The 22,774-nt window shown below is 36.4% G+C and overlaps 1 pseudogene; it reads right to left on the bottom strand.

Moving 5' to 3' along the window:
• Positions 1 to 7,041: 7,041 nt before the first annotated feature.
• On the bottom strand, positions 7,042 to 8,006 carry LOC145055333 (protein LIGHT-DEPENDENT SHORT HYPOCOTYLS 5 pseudogene; annotated as a pseudogene).
• Between the last annotated feature and the right edge of the window lie 14,768 nt (positions 8,007 to 22,774).

Raw genomic sequence — 22,774 nt, 5'->3', positions numbered from 1 at the left:
ATTTCTTTCTTTTATTTTTGTTTTTTAGCATAATTATCTTAATAGGGCTAAAAGTTTCAAGTTTTTAAGTTTATTTGTGATTTTTTAACGAAAATTGTGTTTTTCAGTTTTACTGGCAAAAAATGTGTTTTGCTCGTGAATGTTTCTGAAATTCGGATGTATTTGCTAATTTTCGGCTAAAAAATTCGTGAGGTTATGGAACAAACACCCTCAACTACTAAACAATCTTCATGAGAATTTAATAACAAATTGATGCTAATTGCAAACTTAGACGGTTAATGTATTATCTTTCTATGATAGATTGTGTGAGTTTGAATCATTTTTTGCAAGTTTGTAGCTATCTTTTTCTAATGTTTGGTAATAAAAATTAGGCTTTAAAGCGGTTCCAACCCGTATATAATTCACTATAAAGAGCAATCAACTTAGCCTATTGATCTAACTTTAATTCTTAAAATAATTTGAGGTTCGTAAATATTAATGAATTCGCGAATTAAAGTGATATATATATATATATATATATATATATATATATATATATATATATATATATATATATATATTAATTAAGTATTCATAGTAAAAAATTAAAAATTATTAATTAATTATTTTGTATAAAATTTTAAATATATTATTAATTAAGAGATTTTTTTATTAGTTATGTAAAATTATAATTATTGATTCAAATAAATATGTGGAATTAATTTATCATATATATTAGACTCTTTTTATTTGTGAACTAATGAAAACAATAATATAAAATTTAAAATTTAAAATAAAGAATAAATATATTGACAAATAACATCACATTAATTAGAAGGTTTAATGAATTTAAAATAGAGAATTAATAGAATGACAACTGACATCATATTAATTAAGAGTTCTAATATTATGACACTTGACAAAAGGACTACTCTTTTATTAGTGTGTATATATATATATATATATATATATATATATATATATATATATTTGAATTTTGAAATATTTCAAAATTTTAGATATTTGATAAAATTGAAATATATATATATATATATATATATATATATATATATATATTGATACCCTAATTAAATTTTGAAATATTTCTATATTCGATAAAATTGGTACTTATTAGATATTCGATAAAATTGATATATATATATATATATATATATATATATATATATATATATATATATATATAAATTTTGAAATATTTCAAAATTTTAGATATTTGATAAAATTAAAATATTTATTTATTTTGACACCCTAATTAAATTTTGAAATATTTTTATATTCAATAAAATTGGTATTTATTAGATATTCGATAAAATTGATATATATATATATATATATATATATATATATATATATATATATATATATATATATATATATATGGCTAGGTTATAATATGGATGGACAACTATTGTGTGGACGTGTGCATAATGCTATTTTATGAAAATTACTAAGAGAATATATTGTTTAGTAATGTGAATACGTTCAATCTCACAGAACTATTGTTATTTTAATGGATTCTCCCCAATTCTAGTTCGTTTTTGTTCTCATTCATCGTTTTTTATTTATTTTAATTTTTACAGAATATGACTAAATAAACATCCTGATAACATTTTGACAGAATGAAAATAATTAAAAAAAAGTGTATAATAACCTTATAGACGATTTAATTAGTGAAAATGCTTAATAATTAAAATTGATATATCTATATCTATATATATATATATATATATATATATATATATATATATATATATATATATCAATTTTATCGAATATCTAAAATATTTATATACTTTGTGAATTTAACAAATCAGTTTAATGAGGTAATCGGTATTATATTTTCAGTTTTATCGAATGTATAAAATTTTGAAATATTTATATACTTTGTGAATTTAACAAACTCTTTTAATGAGGTAATTGGTATTTATTAGATATTCGATAAAGTCGATATATATATATATATATATATATATATATACACACACACACACGGGTGGAAAGTAATGTTTGACCTCCTTTAGTCATCTTATACCATTTTAACTTATATATATATATATATATATATATATATATATATATATATATATATATATATATAAATGAAATAAAAAGATAGGATATACAGTATTTCATCTCAAATTCTATTCTGTTTTTACTCAGTTTTTTATCCTTAAAAAGATATTCCTTGCATCCATTATATATATATATATATATATATATATATATATATATATATATATATATATATATATATATATATATATATAGTCAAACACACATATCAACTAATTAAATTTAAAAAAATATGTATTCTATATTTTTTTTTATTACAATAATATTATAAATTATACTATCATAAATTTATAACAAAATAAATTGTTTATATATAATAAATTTGAATTAATTATTATTGTATTTTCATCTATTGTTGTTTCAACCTCTTCTTTCGCATCTTAAATCAGGAGTTCAGGACGTCAATATCACATTCATCTTTGATTATCATATTATATAAAATAATGTATGCAGTAATTATGTTATGGAACACAACATGTTTATTAAAATACGTTATCGTGTTTGTAAGATATCTTTCAATTATAAGTTTTTATAAAATATGTTACCATGTTTCAAATCTTTTTATTATATAGTATTTAATTTTTATATGAATTCGATAAATAAATATTAAAGTCTATATTTATGATTAATTAATATAACTTAATATATAACAGGATATTACAAATATTAAATCTTAAATTTAAATTTTAATTGGTAGACAAAAATAAACTAGAAATGTATAAAATAAAGAAAAGAATAACTAATATTGGCAACTCAAACATTAACTCAATTCTTGAAGAAATAAATTGCGTTCTTCTGTATTTTTGGAGATATTGTTCATATCTCCAAAAATAGAGGTAGAAATAAAGTAGGGTTAGAGGAGAATGAAAAAAGAAATTGAGGAAAAAATTGAGTTTGGAGGTGGATGATAGATGTCCTTAGTAAATAACTTTTTTTATATATACATAATCACTGTAATTGAAATAAAATTTGTATTTAAATAATTTGGTAAAAGATTCTTTAATTTTCGAACAAATTCCCCAGTCATAATGCAAAATATTAAAATATACGATTAAATATCAATCAGTTAAAAATCAATTAATACAAAATAATCGTCCCTACATATTTGTAAATATTGTTTTAATTTTTATCTAATATATTTGATAAACTGTTTAATATTGCTGTATTTTGTTAATTTTTTAATACATTTAAAATTATTTAGTATTTCATATTTTAACATATTGTTAATAATATTACTTAGAGAATGAATTTGTTTCAACTAAATTACCTAAACAGAAAGAGAAATCGCTGAATAATAATTAGACATGTAGAAAAAATACAATGAAGTAAACAACGTACATTAATAGAATATTATTATTTTATTAGCATATTCCAACACTTGCATAATTATCGAAAAAACTAAAAGTTATAACTTATTTTTGTTCAGTTCTAGTTTAAAATTTTATTTCCACGCACATACTTGCTTCTGTTTTAGGCGATCTGCTTAAAATAGGTTGCATGTTGCTATTTTTGGTAATTGATTGCCTAAAAGAATTAAAGTGTGTTGTCAAATTAAAATGTTTAAAACTAAAAATTATACCAAAATTGGTTAATATTTATGTATTTCCTCACACTGACTTTAAAGATATAATACTTAATTATTTGATTTAAAAGTATGAATTATATAACAAAACTATATGAAACATGTATACCATCTATATGTATTTTTTCCCTTCCAGCACTACTTTTTATCAACAGGTATTTTAGAGAACGAGACAACGAGTCAAGTTGATAACAGATTTTAAGATAAATATGTGGATATTCATAAATCTAATTATTATATTTAATTGTTTCATTAGTATGTTGTAATAATTATTTCCGAAATGTAGGGTCAAAATCGGTGGCAAAGAAAATGTTTTCCACACAAAAACCTTCAAAGCTGTGTCAAAGAATATGTTTTTCACGTTCTTATTGTTCAATGAATAATTGACCCTTAATTGTCTAATTAAATTTATTTTTTTCAAAAAATATTTGAAATGGTTTTGAAAGTTTTGAGATGAAGTCTTATGTTTGTGGGGCTGCTAGAGAAGTATGAGGTGTGAATCAACAATATAAATTTTTGTCGGAAAATCCGTCGCGAAAGGCCAACAACTAGGGGTGGCAAATCGGGCAATCGTGTTGTGTTTTTGTCTAACACGACACGACACGACAATGTTTTATGTAACACGAACACGACACGACACGATGTCATGTTTTTTTTAACTAACACGAAAACGAACCGATTAAAAAACGACAAACACGGCACGGCACGAAAAAGATAACATAACATAAAAATTAGTTTATTTAACTAATACTTAATCATATATAACACGACAAACACAAAAAACACGACAGACAAATGCTTAATCGTATCAATTCCGTGTCGAATTTTGAACACGAAAACGACACAACACGACATCGTGTTTTTTACACTTGACACGAACACGAATTTGAATTTCAGTTTTGTCCTAATTTCGTTTTGTGTCGTATATTTTTGTCGTGTCGTGTCATCAATTGCCAACCTTACCAACAACAACAGAGCAGTGACACAGTTAGCGATGGAGTTAGTTAGCAACGTATTAACTTGTCGCAAAATACTTTGAAATCATATGGCTTCTATCGTGGTTCTGTCGCTGATTAATTTTAAAAGAAAAGTTCTTCTATTTTTAATCTTAGTTACTAATATAATTTGCGACAATCTATTATGTGTCGAACTTTATATATAACTTAAGGTTTCTTTTTAACTTTTTGCACAGTGCCTTTAAAATCAATGAATTTGCTGTATAAATACACCAATTGCTTTTTTTATGTTAAAAATATATATACCACAACATATTTTAGAACAATTTACCTTTAAACAATACATTTTATACATGATAGCATTTTATGAACAATTTACTTCAGTGTACCCAATTATTTGCTAAAATATACTCATTATAACTTGGGTGACTACAACTTGTGATAGAATACAATAACTAAAATATAAAAATTGCAAATACGTAAGATGGCATAATGGTGATCACTAGGTATAAAACAGTCCAAAATAAAATCGACTCATGTTCGAATCCACACAATTCAATTTTGAGGCGGCTTCTTTAAAAAAAGATTAACATGTAAAGTTGTAAACTATAAAGTATATTGCTATTTTGCATATTATTAACAAAAAATACATCACCTAAAATTTATGAAATTAGTATGTTGATGTATGTAAAATATATTGCTTAAAATGACAACTAATCTGAATCACATTGTTATGACATGTATCCTACAAGAATACAATAGCAATTGTGAAGATGATTGTTCCTCCCCAAACTAGATATTTGCCTAAGTAAAAAAAAAAATCCTTCGAAGAATTTTGAGCTTACCATGTTTATTTAATTCTAATTAATACAACAATGAGCTTATTATAGAAGCCTATGGTGTTGATATATAGTTTGATGGGGTCTTTTAATAACAACACTGATGAAAAATTATTTATTTATTCACAGATATAGTTTTGTCCCCTTTCTAAATTCCCTCAAAATTACATTAAGATTTTTGGTTGAATCTCATACCCACAATAAAATCGGGGACCCATCGATAATGCTAGTAAAAGATTTTTGTTATTGCATGACGAAAGTTATTTCTAGACAAGTGTACCAATTACTTCACTCTTTTTGTTTGTTCTATCTATTGTACTATCTATTAAAAAATGGTCGACCATGTTGACCGTATTGAGATAATGTTTTGTTAAAAACAAATATGTGAATGCTAAAAAATAGAAGCATCGCACAAAAGATAGAGTTAAAGTGAAAAAGAAAAATAAAATGAAATTGTATAAAAAATACTCATTAACAGAAAAACTAAATAACCATCTTATTGAGCCAAACTAAAGGGTTGTTACTTTTTTTTATTTAAAAATTTATGAGTCTAACAAATTAATTAGCCACCTGGTCTCAGTATTTATATGATTGTTTCTTTATGGCTTACTAGCTAGACACAATAACTTTATAAATATACCAAAACTACAACTTAATATATATATATATATATATATATATATATATATATATATATATATATATATATATATATATATATATATATATATATATATATTAAGTTGTAGTTTTGGTATATTTATAAAGTTATTGTGTCTAGCTAGTAAGCCATAAAGAAACAATCATATAAATACTGAGACCAGGTGGCTAATTAATGCAGACACACCAACTTTTCATTTTATTTTCCATGATTGTTAAGATTGTTTTTATAATATCTGTTTGTTGAAATTTATAGGTAAAATGGTCTTTAATCTTATTTAGTCTTGGACCTTATCTTTACATCATATAATCCAACCAGACAATCTTCAGCCATTTTTTGATTTAGTGAAACCCCCAAACGCTAACATTTTGTAGCAACGAACAATTAAAAGTTTGATCATGGAAGAGGAAGGTGTTTGGGAAAATTTAGGATTTGTAGTGGAGATCTAGATGCCAACTTAGATGTGAAATCACTTTTCAAACTGATATTTCTACCTTATATTTAGGTTACAAAAAATTCAGCATAGAATAATTCAAGTGAACACTTACGTTCTAGACACAGAAAACGTAAGTCAATATGCTAAAGAATTCTGTGAAAATATGACGAAAAACAAGTGATTAAGATCGTAACCTTCTTCTATAAAACAAATAATTTCACGAAGAGGAAGGTACCTTGAATAAATCTAGTGGAGTAAAAAACCAAAAAAGTTGATATCACGAAGTAAAGTTAAATAAACATTTTTCAAAGATTTTAGATTCAATAAAAAAAACGTTACATTTTATGCTTCTTGTAAAACAAGAGTTAAAAAAGCCAAACATAATGTTCAAAAAGACGAGTAAAGTAATCAACTACAATTGCCTTAATTCCAAAACATCAATTAATAATTAACAATTATGTTTTATAAGGGAAAATGAGGAATGAAACCATATATACTTAATAATGGTTATGTTTTGGTTCTTATAAATTAATATTAATTTGAAGTAATAATTCGAAAATTGTTTACAAATAATTTCTCAATAATATAAAACTTACTTTATAATAATACTATAATGTAGAAGTGACAGGAGCAGAATCACTACTAGAAATAATGCCACCATCCCCACCACCACCACCTGCACCATCATCCACCGACGTATTTGCTGCCTTTGCGGTGGTGCTCGGCGTACTACCACCAGCTCTTTTTCTCTTCTTCTTCTCATATGGAATACCTCTAGCCTTGGCTTGACTATCTTTCACCTCCCTCAAATATATCCTCACCGCTCTAGCGCCAAACGGGTTTGACTCCGGTTGGCCGCCGTTCTCCTCGTACGCCGCCCTGAGCCGGCCGATGAGCGCGTCGAGGCTCCCCCAAGCTTGTTTCAGTGGACAAGCACACGGCGCCGGTGGGTTTGGGTAGCCAAAGTAAGGACATCCAGTCACGTGAACCTTCGTCTTCCCGAACTGGTCGAGGTACTTGAGGAACTCGATCACGTGGGCGCCGCTGCACCTAGCTAGCGTCAACGGTGGTTTGTGGTTCTTTAAATACTGCAAGAACGTGTTCCAGTCACGGCGCTTCTGCGACTCGTATCTGCTGAGTGATTGTGTTGCCGTGGCTTGTAACCTTGATCTTCCGGTAGGCGACTCAACTGCACCACCAGGCTGCGATGGACCTGGAGGTTCTCCAGGGTCGTGTGAACCGGATCCTGATGCCAAATCCATAGTTGGGAAGATTCAAAATTTCTGTTTTTGGGTTGGAGTGATTGATTGATTGATTGTGGAAGAAGGGTGGTGGAGAGAGAGAGAGAGAGATGATGGGACGTAATATAGAAAAGTAATATGAATGAAGGCTCCTCCTTCTCGCCAAGGGCAAGACTCAAGAGAGTCTTATTATTCTTGTAGGATCCACAGTTCCTTTATAATATGTTGAGGGCTATTTTTGCATGGTTTAACTTCCATTTTCACAGGAAAGCCTACTTGTGAAATGAATGCGTGGCACAAATTTTTGGTACATACAAGGTCTAAATGGAGATTTAAAAAAAAAAAGTCTAATTAAATTTTGTGACAACAAATTTGAATTATCCGTGCGATGCCATTAATCTTTCAACTACGCTAGGTGAGACCACCCACATCAATACAATAAAAATTATATTTTCAAAATGGACCCCATTAACACATCAACAATTAATTTATAAAACTTAAAATATATATATATATATATATATATATATATATATATATATATATATATATATATCCTTTTACTCATTATAATTATTTGTTATTGAGGTGTTTTTCAAACTATTGTAGAGAAAAACAATATAAAAGATACGTGGCATTGCAACTCAGTTGAAAGACCTCCATGTCATTTGCAAGAGATCACCGAAATATCGATTTGGGTGCTCTTATACGAAGGGTTTCGTTCCTGGTGCTTAGTGGTGGGTAATGGTCGTGGTGAATTGTTGTATATGTCAAAGAACACCACAGGTTTACAAAACTTGCATAGATGTCCCTTTTTACTAATGTCGTTACTATTCTGCCGTTAGGGACTGAATATGTAAGGGCATTTTCGTCTTTTCAAGTATAAAGGGACTGAATTGGTGACATTTACTAAACTACAGAGACCATTTTAAAATTTCTTTGAAAATAACAATTAAATTGCTATAGGGGAGGGCTCGAACTCATGACCTCGACCTTTTAAATTACCAAAGCCCTAACCAATTGAGCTAAATGCTCTCTTGGTTCATTCTTTTCTAAAAGTAATTTATATATTAACAAAATCGTTAAAACATAAACAATAAATAAATTATAAAAAACATTTTTTTTACATAATTTTTTTAAATAAAACAAAATGTATTTTAGTCGTATTATAAAAAATAATATTTTACAAACAAATTGTATGTATTTTTATGTATTTATTTTACGTAAAATATATATTTTTTGTCTTTAAAAAATACGTTTTCGTATAAAAAATACGTTTTTTGTAAAAATGTTTTTTTTATGCCTTTGAAATAGTAATAATTAACACTACTCATGACATAAAAAATGTATAAATTCTTTTGGGTAGCTAGTTCTAAAATCGTTTTTTCGGTTATATGTATTAAAAACAAATTAACAATGATTTTGTTATGTATCTAAACAATTTATACGGTTTTTTTTTATGTCAAGAGTAGTGTTAATATTTGTTATTTCAAAAAGATATATCACTGTGTCTTTCCATCTTCATTTTAACTATACGATTTAGAAGTTGTCATATTTTAAATAAGATATATAACCAATAGGTTTTTTTATGTTTTTTTAAATACATATAGTGGCTGAGCCACCCGGCCGGGGTATAGTGGCGGTTGAGCCGTGGGGGAAGATCCTCAGGGAAAGGTCCCTCTCCATGGAGGAGGTACTATTCATCATATATGGGACAATTAGGTCAAGGGGAATTAGGTCAGGCCTTGGGCCAACCCACTTTAGGCCCAACTAGCAAGGAGCTGGGCGAGGCCGCCTGGAGGCGCCGGGCGGGACTGGCGGGCGCGCCCCAGGAAAGGCTGGCGGGCGCGCACCAGGAAAGGCTGTCAATGGAGCGTCCGGCCGGGCCGATGGGAGAATCCCAGCAAGGCTAGCAAGGGAGTCCCCAGCAAGGCTCGACAAGGGAACGCCAGGCAGGGCTGGCAGGAGCACGCCAGGCCAGGCTGGCGCGCTGGAGCAGTCTAGGCCATGCTAGTGGACCATATATCATCAAGTCCCCCCCAATCTGGTGTTATTGGTATGCGACCAATGACATCGGACTTGACTAGTCATATAAACAATTAAGAGAGTCCCTAACGAGGCTGGCAAGGGAGTCCCCGACAAGGTTGGCAGGAGCGCGCCAGGCCAGGCCAGCACGCTAGAGCGGTCTGGGCCATGCTAATGGACCATATATCATCAAGTCCCCCCCAGTCTGGTGTTATTGGTACGCGGTCAATGACATCGGACTGGACTAGTCATATAAACTGTGTGTCGTCAGTTACCTATCTCATTCTGGGGGCATACCTTAGAGACTGCCACCCATATCCTTAATCTAGTCCCTACCAAAAAGGTTTCCAAAACACCTCAAGAGATGTGGACAGGGAAGGTTCCCTCGTTAGACCACATCAAATTTTGGGGTTGCGAGGCTTTTGGGAGACGCGAGACTCATGACAAGCTCGAACCTCGGAGTGAGTGATGTATTTTCATCAGCTACCAGCAAAAGTCCTTTGGATATCTCTTCTATAGACCCAATGACAATGTTGTCTTCGTTGCGAGGAGAGGAGTCTTTTGTGAGAGAAAGCTCATATGCCAAGGAGACAGTGGAAGGCAAATTGACCTTGAAGAGCTTCAAGATTCAAGCGGTGAAGGAACCTCAAACACTAGCACCCAACCCAAGGAGGAAACTCCGGTTGAGCCTATTTACGAGTCTGTACCTCTCAGGCGTTCAAGTAGAGTTAATGTTCCACCGGTGTTATATGGTTTTCATATAACAGCTGAAGGTGATACATTTATCAGTGATAACACACTGGTAAATCTGGATGAACCTAATAACTACAAGGAAGCCATGACAGGCCCCGAGTCTGCAAAATGGAAAGAGGCTATGGACAATGAGATTCACTCCATGTATGACAATCAAGTTTGGAACTTGGTTGACGATGTACCGGGTTGTAAGATAGTCGGGTGCAAATGGATCTTCAACAAGAAGATTGAAATGGATGGGAAAGTACACACATATAAGGCGCGAATGGTTGCGAAGGGTTTTACTCAAACTAATGGAGTTGACTATGATGAGACCTTCTCACCAATATCGAAGATTAAATCTATAAGGGTTATGCTAGCCATAGATGCATTTCATGACTATGAAATATGGCAAATGGATGTCAAAACCGCTTTCCTTAATGGAAAGTTGGCTAAAGATGTTTACATGAGTCAGCCAGAGGGTTTTGTCAATGCAAAGTACCCTAATAGAGTGTGTAAGCTTGAGAAATCTATCTATGGATTAAAACAAGCATCTCCCAGATGAAATCTTTGTTTTGATGAGAAAGTCAAAGAGTTTGGATTTTCGAGAAGCGAGGATGAGTCCTGCGTATATGTCAAAGTTAGTGGGAGTATAGTGAGCTTTCTGGTATTGTATGTAGATGACATACTGCTCATAGGAAATGACATCACAACCTTACAGGAGGTTAAGTCCTGGATTGGGAAGTGTTTTGCTATGAAGGACCTTGGAGAAATTGCCTATATACTAGGGATAAGGATATTGAGAGACAGGAGTAAAAGACTAATAGGACATAGTCAAAGTACCTACTTTGTGACAACTCGAAATTTCTATCTTATAACAATCCCTGCATTCAATCAAAGTCAAACTTTCAATTGCTAAATTTTAAACTGTTTTGGAGTCAGTTTGAGTGTTCTAAAGCCTAGTACTTCAAGAGATAACAGGAGAGGATGCCCTAGGGTTTATTGTGCAACAATAAAGTCTCAAAACTCCAAGAGTTTGGAGTTTACGGCCTAAACCTGGTGTTTACGGCCGTAAACCCTAAGGGGTATAAATATGACACTTAGTCATATTTATCACTTTTTCACAATTCCAAGAACTAGAACTCGAAATCCTCTCAAGTATCATCCAATTTTCCTTCTTGATCTTCAAATTTGTAAGTGTTTCTTGCCCTAACTAGTTGATATCTTACTTGATCTAGAGATCTTACATGATTTCATCTGTGAAATCATTCCATTTATGTAGATCTTCAAGTGTTCTTAGTTTCACCAAGAACACACACTAGTGTTCTTGGACCTTAAACACCCAATCAAGCTTCTAGATTGTAAGTACATTTATCCTAGCTTGTTATACAGTTGATTTGGACTTGTTTGCACTTAGAAATCACAAAGAAACACAAGATCAAAGGTGTTTATGGCCAATACATGTTCTTGGGCCGTAAACCCTTATAAGTGGGGCAAAATGCACCCTAGTCCCTTCTTTGGCCTTGGGCACTAGCCTAGATCACATACTTGAAGTGTTAAAGACCTTAAACATCAAAGAAAACATGTCCACATAGAGTTTACGGCCGTAAACTCATAAGGAAATGGTCCTTAGGCCGTAAACTCTATAAATGGGTGATATTGTGCCCCTAATGCTTCCTAAGGCTTGGACTTGATCATTGGATGCTCAATCTTGACTTATAAGACCTCAAAACACCCAATGGCACTTAGTTGTAACAGCCCGGATTTCCAGGTATCTTTATTGTTTTGATTTTTTGGTGTTTTGAGAGGGGACTCGGCGAGTTGGAGCTCAGACTCTCCGAGTAGGGTCGCGATTCTGGACGCGGGATTCGTCTGGACTCGGCGAGTCCACGCTGTTTAATGAAACCCTAATTTCTCGGGTTTGGGACCTATTTAAAGGGCCTTATGGCCGTCATTTGCACCCAACAGCCCATAGAGAGAAACCCTAGAGTGCTTTAGCGAATTGAGAGAGAAAGGAAGCATTTCTTGACATTTGTGTGTTGTTTAGAAAAGAAGAGGGAGGTTCTAGCCAAGAGGAGACAAAGGAGATTGCTATTCTGTGGATTTGAAGCTTAGCCCTTTAATCTAAAGGTATGATTTCGGCTCATCTCTTGTTTTGTGAAGTATAAGTGATTTTAGGGTTTCTTGTGACTTTGTTGAGTTGATTGGATGGCCAAATAGCCCCTTGTTAGTGATGAGGCTTTGGATCTGGATCCATAGAGGTCCAGAGAGCCTCATTCATCAAGCTTTATAGAGAACAATGGAGGTTATGACCTTGAGTAGTGATAATTGTTGATAATTCTTCATATATGGTCATATAGAAGTTGTTTATGCACCAAGTCTGGGGCTTTACGTGGTGAATCAGTCTAGGAAGGCCAGATCTATGAGTTGTTGGAATAGATCTGACCTTAGAAGCAAGTTTGAGTGATTGCATGGCATGGACTCGCCGAGTCCGATGAGCAGACTCGGCGAGTAGCTTGAAGATTGCCTTGGACCGGCCAGTGAGTGGTTCAGTCGAGTCATGGGTTGACTCAGTGAGTCAGGGCGAGTTAGAGAAGGTTGTCAAGTGGACTGAGTCAAGCTGGGACTCGCCGAGTCGTTCTTGAGACTCGGCGAGTTGAGTCAGGGTGGCTCCGCGATTCTGCCAGGTGAAACTCGTCGAGTCAGGGGGAGTACTCGACGAGTAGAAAGGGGATCCTAAAGAGTTGGTGAGAACGTCTAGACTCGCCGAGTTGCCCTTGTGCACTCGCCGAGTCCGGTCAAAGTTGACCGTTGACCGTTGACCTGTGTTGACTTCTTAAGGATAGTCAACCTTAGAGATAAAAAGTGTTAATTAGAGTCATGTGATGTTATAGGAGGATTAGAGCTCGGAGGATCGAGCACGAGGGATTTCCAGGATTCGTGAGATACCGAGATACGCGAGGTGAGTCTTCTCACTATACTTTACCTTGAGTAGGTAATCAGAGCTATGAGTTAGTGTATGTATGTTATGTGTATGCTATGTGTTGTACTGCGTTATATCTATGTGATTTATGATGTACATGATTACAGAGTTGGAACCGGAAGGTTCCTAGAGTTAGAACCTGAGGGTTCACAGAGTTGGGTGCACGGACCCATAGAGTTATAGCCTCGAGTGGCTAATATGTGTTTTATGTGTGGTATTTTGGGGAACTCACTAAGCTTCGTGCTTACAGTGTTAGTGTTGTTGTTTCAGGTACTAGCGATGACCGTGGGAAGGCGCCGACTTGATCTGTACTCACGCAGGGGACTTTTGATATATTTATGTGATCTTGGGATATGTATGATACGGATTGGAATTTGAAACTTAATATTTTATGAAATTTAATGAGAAACGTTTTTATAATTGTGAAAAATTATTTTGAAAATTCACGGTGTTACAAGTTGGTATCAGAGCCTTGGTTTGAGGGATTCGAGTACACCTTCGGGCATATTTGAACTCAAACTGAGGATTTGAAATGTATTTTCAAAAAGAGTAAAAGATTTTTGAAAAACGCAGAGCAAGAGATGTGTGTACGATCAGTCAGCGCCCGAACGGTGATTTCCTAAAATACCCTTATATTATGTGATATTGATATTGATATGATGTATCTGCATGTTAGAGTAGGCTAGGTATTGCTATTAGGACTAGAGTGGCCTGATTTGTGATGCCTTAGCCTAGGGAGAGGTGAGCTGCTATGAGATGCTTGAGAGTGAGTAGGTAGCAGCGAGGGGCTTATGAGAGATCTATTAGAGAGTGGTCTACGCATGATAGAGTACTTGAGACTTGGGATCCTAAGAGGAGGACTTGGAGTGTATTCTGGTGCGGTGTGGACAGTAGTATTGGGCCCGTACTACTGGAAGCACCGGAGCGGTGTGCAGCCCAAGTAAGAATCTTTGGAGTGCCAAGAATCAAGGAGGTAAGAGTTGACGAGTGTGAGCATGCTCGAGTGGATTCTAATTTTTCATATGTTGTATTTCAGAGGTAGATCATGGTGAGGACATGTTTGATGCCCGAGAGCAGTGGTACCAGTGAGGAGGAGATCCGCCGGATCATTCAGGAGGAGGTGGCTGCGGCCATCAGGGCAGAGATACCGGAGATGTTTGGGTCTATAAAGACCACATTGATTGAGACGTTTGATGAGCGTTATGCCGCTTTTTCTGAGGCTGCTGCTGCAGCGGCTACCGCAGCGATTGCTGCTGCGAGGCCGCAGGGTGGGGATGCGTTGCTGTTCCGTGAGTTCAGCAACACAAAACCACCAGAGTTTGATGGTACTCGGGATCCGGTGGCAGCTATGAGGTGGATATCTGATATTGAGGGGTGTTTCTTCACTTGCTTGTCTCCTGAGCATTTGAAGGTCCGGTTCGCGCTGAACCAGCTTCGCTTGGGAGCGAAGGACTGGTGGAAGTTTGTGACGGCGCATTATACGCCTGCTGAGCTTTCTGCGGTGACCCGAGAGAGGTTCACCACCATGTTTCGGGATGAGTACGTTCCCCAGGTGGAGAGGGAGCGTTTAGCACAGGAGTTTCTGACCCTCAAGCAGGGTACTGAGTTTGTTACAGCGATCACGAGGATGTTCCATGAGAGGGCGATGTTCTGCCCTGAGCACGTGTCCACTGAGCAGGCACGTATGAGCCGCTACTTGAGCATCTTGAGGCGGGATATTCGGGAGTTCGCTGCGAACTCCTCGTACCGGACATTTGCCGAGCTTCAGGCAAATGCCCGGAAGAGGGAGATTGAGCTTGAGACTCAGGCCAGGGAGGAGGCGGAGTCTCAGGGGAGGGATCGGCGACCGGCACAGTCGCAGCCGGCCGCCAAGCGGGCCAAGCCTGCTGATCCCAGACCAGGGAGCCAGAAGGGCCGCACTTGCGGAAAGTGTGGCAAGGGTCATGACGGAGTTTGCCGAGAGGGATCTTGCTACAAATGTGGCAAGGAGGGGCACATGGCCAAGGACTGCCCCAAGGGGTTTGCAGTATGTTTTCACTACAACCAGACCGGACACCGGAAGGCCGAGTGTCCGCAGTTGCGCGGAGCATCTCAGGGGTCTGCTCCTGCCGCCATCAGAGCTACAGAGAGTCGTCCTGTGAAGGCCGAGGCGCCGAGAGCTCGAGGGAGAGCCTTCCAGCTGACTGCGGAGGAGGTCCACGCTGCGCCCGATGTTGTGGCTGGTATGTTTCCTTTCATGTATTTATTTTTGATATTGAGATATTATGCTTATATCATATTATGCGTAGGTACCTTTCTTGTGAACTCTGTGCCTGCTTTAGTGTTATTTGACTCGGGTGCGAGTCGGTCTTTTGTATCTTTGGGCTTTAGTCAGCATATCAGTGTTAGTCGTGAGGCATTGAGTCGGCCTCTGAGAGTTTCCATAGCTGATGATAGGGTGATTTGTGCCACGGAGGTTTTCCGGGGATGTGTGTTAGAGATTTTCGGGGTTGAGTTTCCGATTGATCTGATTCCTATTGCGATGGGTGATGTCTGTGTCATTGTGGGCATGGACTGGTTGAGCCGATTCGGCGCGATTATCGACTGTGAGCGTCAGCTGGTGACCTACGAGACCCTAGTGGGGGAGTTCTTTCGGTGTACGGTGAGGGTACACGTTCGGGATCAGCCTTTTGTTCGGCCGCTAGGGCGAGGCAGTGTCTACAGCAGGGCTGTAAGGGTTTTGTGGCGTATGTGATGGATACGCGAGCGACTTCCGAGAGACCGAGTTCAGTTGAGGAGGTATCGGTGGTGCGTGAGTTTCCAGATGTCTTTCCCGAGGAGCTGCCGGGAGTACCTCCTGTGAGGCAAGTGGAGTTTGGTATTGATTTGGTTCCGGGGGCCGCGCCTATCGCTAAGGTGCCTTATCGTCTTGCACCTCCAGAGATGCAAGAGTTATCCTCGCAGCTTCAGGAGTTGCTGGGGAAGGGATTCATTCGGCCGAGCAGCTCGCCGTGGGGAGCACCTATTCTGTTCGTCAAGAAGAAAGATGGTTCACACCGGATGTGCATTGATTACCGGGAGTTGAACAAGCTGACGGTCAAGAACCGTTACCCGTTGCCGAGGATCGACGATTTATTTGATCAGTTGCAGGGAGCATCTTGGTTTTCCAAGATCGAATTGAGGTCGGGATATCATCTGGTGAGAGTGCGGGATGAGGACGTCCAGAAGACAGCATTCAGGACGCGATATGGGCATTATGAGTTTGTGGTGATGCCTTTTGGGATCACCAATGCCCCGGTTGTGTTCATGGATCTCATGAACAGGATATGCAGGCCGATGTTGGATCGGTCGGTGATTGTATTTATCGATGATATTCTGGTGTATTCGAGATCTAGAGAGCAGCATGAGGAGCATTTGAGGGAGGTCCTTGGGGTATTGAGATCGGAGAAGCTTTATGCAAAGTTCTCCAAGTGTGATTTCTGGTTGCGGGAGGTCCAGTTCCTAGGACATCTCGTTAACCAGGAAGGGATTCTGGTCGATCCGGCCAAGGTTGAGGCGGTGATGAGTTGGGAGGTGCCAAAGTCACCCTCTGAGATTAGGAGGTTCCTTGGATTAGCAGGGTATTATCGGAGATTTATCAAGGATTTCTCCAAGATTGCAGTGCCGCTCACCAGATTTACCCGAAAGGGTGTCGCATTCTCATGGGGTCCCGAGCAGCAGACCTCCTTTGAGACACTTCGCCAAAGGTTGTGCGAAGCCCCGGTATTAGCTCTCCCGGAAGGGATGGAGGATTTTGTTGTATATTGTGATGCATCGATTTTGGGGCTGGGTGCGGTGTTGATGCAGAGGGGACATGTGATAGCATATGCATCGAGGCAGCTGAAGCCTCATGAGACGAGGTATCCCACGCATGATCTAGAGTTGGGGGCAGTAGTGTTCGCCCTCAAGATTTGGCGTCACTAGTTATATGGGGTTCGGTGTATGATTTACACGGACCATAAGAGTTTGAAGTACTTGATGGATCAGCCCAACCTAAATATGCGTCAGAGGAGGTGGTTAGATGTGGTCAAGGATTATGATTGTGAGATGCTGTACCACCTGGGCATGGCCAACGTGGTGGCCGATGCGTTGAGCCGCAGGGCGGAGAGCACTCCATTGCGAGATGTATGTTTGAGATTGGCCATGATAGCTCCGGTATTGGATGCCATTCGTGGGGCACAGGCCGAGGCTGTGCAGCCGGAGATGCAGAAGATGGAACGGGTCGTTGGTTTGGTTTCAGAGTTCGTTACGGATGGTCGAGGGCTTATGACTTTTCAGGGTCGGGTTTGGGTACCGTTCGTGGGTGGTACGCACACTTCTTTGATGGAGGAGGCTCATCGGTCGAAATTTTCGATCCATCCGGGGGCTACGAAGATGTATTTGAATTTGAGGAAAGAGTATTGGTGGCCCTGTATGAAGAGGGACGTCGCATAGTTCGTTGAGAGGTGCTTGACCTGCCGCAGGGTTAAGGCCGAGCACCAGAGACCGCATGGCAAGTTGCAGAGTTATATTTACTATAATAGGTATAGTTAGGAGATAGTATTTACTATTTCTAGTACAATTGTTAAAAGCATGTCTAGATATGTAGAGTTATATAAATAATGTTTAAAGGACTTAGAGCTGCTAACTCGCTTTAATTCCTTTTCCTTGTTTGGATGTGGCCTTAGGGTATCGGTTATTTGTCTAAATATCGTCTAAATATTAGTTATATATTATGTATACATATATAGACATAAAAGTTCTATCAGTCAATTCAGTACCTTTGGGTAGCAAAGGCATACTTTCGGTTATTCACATACATTACTAGTAACTATAATAGGTATAGTTAAGAGATACTATTTACTATTCCTAGTACAATTGTTAAAAGCATGTCTAGATATGTATAGTTATATAAATAATGTTTAAAAGACTTAGAACTGCTAACTCGCTTTATTTCTTTTTCCTTGTTTGGATGTGTACTTAAGGTATCGGTTAGTTGTCCGAAGTTCGTCTAAACTTTACTTATATATTATGTATACATATGTAGATATAATGGTTCTAATCAGTCAGTTCAGTACCTTTGGGTAGCAAAGGTATACGTTCATAAATTCATATATATATATATATATATATATATATATATATATATATATATATATAATTTCCTAGTAAGCTATTATAGGTATAATTTTGGGTATATATATGATTTCGTAACATTAATGTGGATTATTCGACCTAGCAATTCGTTGCGGAAGTCACCTTTAGTTCCTAGAATCTCTTATATGGAGAACTTTTAGTATGGGGACTATGAATCACATTATTACTTACTTTCAGTGGGTCTCGTTAGAAGACTACTTACTTACTTACTTACAGCGGGTATCGTGAGAAGAATACTTAATTACTTACAGCGGGTCTCGTGAGAAGACTACTTACTTACTTTCAGTGGGTCTCGTTAGAAGACTACTTACTTTCATTCGGGTCTCGGTAGATGACTCCTTTTATACTAGTAGAAAATATGGGATTTTCTAGGAAGTTCAAACGTTTACAGTTACTTACAAACCTTTTCATTGATACTTATATAAATAATGACATTAAATACTTATGAATTCACCAGCTTTATGCTGATACCCGCTTTCAAAATAACTTGTATTCTCAGGTCATCAATAGACAGGTACGATGACAAGGTTTTGTGAAGACGGAGCAGTCAAGACTCGTCTTTTATTTTTAATATTCGTTATATTGTTTTATTCTATGAAAGAACACACTTGTATTTAACATTATACTATTAATGCAATGGATGATGTTGTTGCTTGTTTACTACTTTGCATTGTTGTGATACTTTACATGACGTCCTCCGCCCCAGAACGTTTCCGTCGTTCTTGGTTTTGGGTTGTGACATACTTGGACAAGGTGTTGAAGCGTTTCAGCATGGAGAACTCCAAGAAAGGTAACCTACCTATCCTAAGCAATACCAAACTGAGTAAGACTCAGAGTCCGAGTACAGAGGCTGAGATAGCAAAGATGAGTCATATTCCATATGCTTTTGCAGTTGGCTCGATCATGTATGCTATCACTTGTACTCGCCCTGATGTGGACTTTTCTTTGAGCATGGTCAACATAGATCAAGGGAATCCTGGAAAAGCTCATTGGACTGCGGTTAAGAACATTCTCAAGTACCTGCAGAGGACTAAGGACTAGGTCCTTACCCTTGGTGGGAGTGATGACTTGAGAGTGACCGGGTACAGCGATGCTAGCTTTCAAACCGACCGAGATAATTTCCGCTCTCAGTCGGGCTGGATATTCACCCTGAATGGAGGAGCAGTGACATAGAAAAGTTCCAAGCAGGAGAGTGTAGCTGATTCAACGTGCGAATCAAATTACATAACAGAAAGTGAAGCATCGAAGGAGGCGATATGGTTGAAATACTTCATCGGAGACCTTGGAGTCATTCCATCCATAAAGGAGCCTATGGAGATTTTCTGCGATAATGAAGGGGCGGTTGCCTTAACCAATGAACCGAGAGATCATGGTGGATCCAAACATATCGACATAAAATACCACTTCATAAGACATCAAGTATAAGAAGGACACCTCGTGGTAAAGGGGATATCGTCAGAGGAGAACCCAACAGATCCTCTTACAAAGGGACTGACTTAGGTTAAGCACTTGCAACATGTAAGGGGCATTGGGCTAACGGATGATATTTGTTTTAGTGGTTAAAAATAGAAACTTCTAATAGCTAAATTGTAATTGACATTTGTTGATTAAATAAAAGGAGTTTTATTTATAAGTAAAGTTACTGTCTTGTGTCAATCATTTACTATTGTTTCACTTTGCATGTTTTGACTTCTAGAATAATAAAATTTATTCAAACTATCCACAGTCGATCATATGTCGGAAGTAAGTATGAAAGAAGAGTATCATGAGTTGGCTTGTTGATTGTCTAAGGCGTTAGGCATAGCAACAGTTTGCTACACCATTCATGAGTAATTCTGAAATAAGATTTGAGTATTGGATCAATCCGCGCTCACTTGAATCACTTCATGGAATTTATCACGAGTGATCGTGAGACGATAATATCATATAAGTAATCAAACCTAGATATATGAGTTGTTGACTATGAATTAGTTGTGCATTGATGATACGAAAACGCATCAGTAACTTGATGTTATAAAATGTATCGTCGTCGTGCATGATTTATTGAGTAGTTCGTACAAGCATATAATGTCGAAGTTTATATGTTCCCTTTTATCCTAAGAGGATTAAAAGCGATATCTTGGGCCCCTCAATAATTCTATTTTGACTTATGTATCAGGCCCGGTTAGAACTAAATTGATGTGTTTAATTATGTTCTATGTCAGACGAATCGGAAATCGGGAAACAAACTGTTGGACAATAAGTATGACATTGTTTCATGTATTTGTCCAACTGATATCTTGAGAACAGAGGATTATATGATCCCTTATCTAAAGGATGTGTCACTGACTAGGTCAGATTTTATTGCGGCTTTTGAAAGATTACGATTTCTAAGTCGGATGATGAAGTTACATTGGCAGCTATAGTTATTAGACTTATCCAAGTGGGAAACTGTTGGATTTGGTGTCTAAGCCCATAAATATAACTGGGATGTATTTGACCCGATTGTAACATGGTCCTTTTTGGGTTTCCTTCACCAGTGCAATTTGATAGGATGGATTTTGAGAATAGGGTTATTTATGGTTTATTAATATATTACAAGTATAATATATTAATATGAAATCATATTATTTAATCAGTATTAATCAAGAATTAATTTGGAATTAATTTTATGGTCAAAAGAGACTAATTAAATATATGGGGATTGATTATGTAAATCAATGATTCTTGTAGTGCGGGCTAGGGGTGACAATTTATGACACGACACGACAAAAATACACGACACGAAACGAAATTCGGACAAAACTGAAATTTGAATTCGTGCTCATGTCGTGTTCGTGTTAACTGTAAAAAACACGATGTCGTGTCGTGTTCGTGTTCAAAATTCGACACGAAATTGACACGATTTAGCAGTTCTTTATCGTATTTTTCATGTTTGTAGTGCTTGACGTGTTATATTTGATAAAATATTCATTAAATAAACTAGTTTTTAGTATATGTTATATTTTTCGTGTCATGTCGTGTTTGTCATTTTTTAATTCGTTCGTTTTCGTGTTAGTTAAAAACACACGATATCGTGTCGTGTCGTGTCCGTGCTACATAAAACCTTGTCGTGTCGAGTCGTTTCAGGCAGAAACACGAAACGATAGCACGATTTGCCACCCCTAGTGCGGGCCAATAATCCATGATTATGTAGATGGGATAAACTAAACCATGGATAGTCCATGGAGGTTAAATCCATGGAGCATGAGAATGTGGAAAATCATGGGTTATTAGGGTTTACAAAGTGTAACCCTAGCATTTGCCGCACTATAAATAGAATCCTAATGAGCCAAAATCGGTTACACCATCTTCTTGAGATAAGTAACTTATTCTCTCAAGCCTCCTCTTGCATTTTGGTGTTTGTGAACCAATAGCGGCATCACACTTGAGGTGCTAAAGATTTCTAAGGTTAAGAACTCTACCCTACTAAAGAGGTAAGCATACAAACCAAGTTTATATTATATAGCTTCAATTATATGCTAGCTAGGGAGAATGTTTTGAAAAAATTGAAAATGCATACATAATTAGAGAAAACATAGATCCAAAGCATTTAGGGTTGCATGTGCACCATAGGAGTGTTGTAGTGCTCAAAACCCAATAGTGGTATCAGAGACTAGGTTTGTTTTCTATTATATTTGATGCTTACTGGTTTTTCAAAGCTGAAAAATCGAAATTTTGGCCTCTGACTGGTGAACTCGCCGAGTCCATGAACAGACTCGACGAGTCCACTCAGTAACATAGCAACTCGTCGAGTCCAATTCATGCACTCAACGAGTTAAAGGCTCTGTTTGCATAATTTCAAGTTTCTTGGCATGGTTTCGATTTGGAACACGACCACAAAGTGTTTTGGATCATTGGAAATAATTTTTATGATATGGTAGTGCTTGTACTCATCTAACCACAAGATAATTGTCAAAGTTTTAGAATAATTGTTGTTTTTTATGTGATAAACAAAATTTCTTTCAGATTGTTGATTTTAAATTATCTTCATTATGAGTTTAGTTAGATCATAGATTATGTGATAATTTTAGTTATTAGAAATATGATCTAGTTGAATTTTAGTGACCTCCA

This window comes from Lactuca serriola, chromosome 5 (assembly GCF_051521515.1).
Source record: "Lactuca serriola cultivar US96UC23 chromosome 5, Lser_US96UC23_V15, whole genome shotgun sequence".
Lineage (NCBI taxonomy): Eukaryota > Viridiplantae > Streptophyta > Magnoliopsida > Asterales > Asteraceae > Lactuca > Lactuca serriola.
The sequence above is the reverse complement of the archived record's forward strand: the minus strand, read 5'-3'. Positions and strand labels throughout refer to the sequence as shown.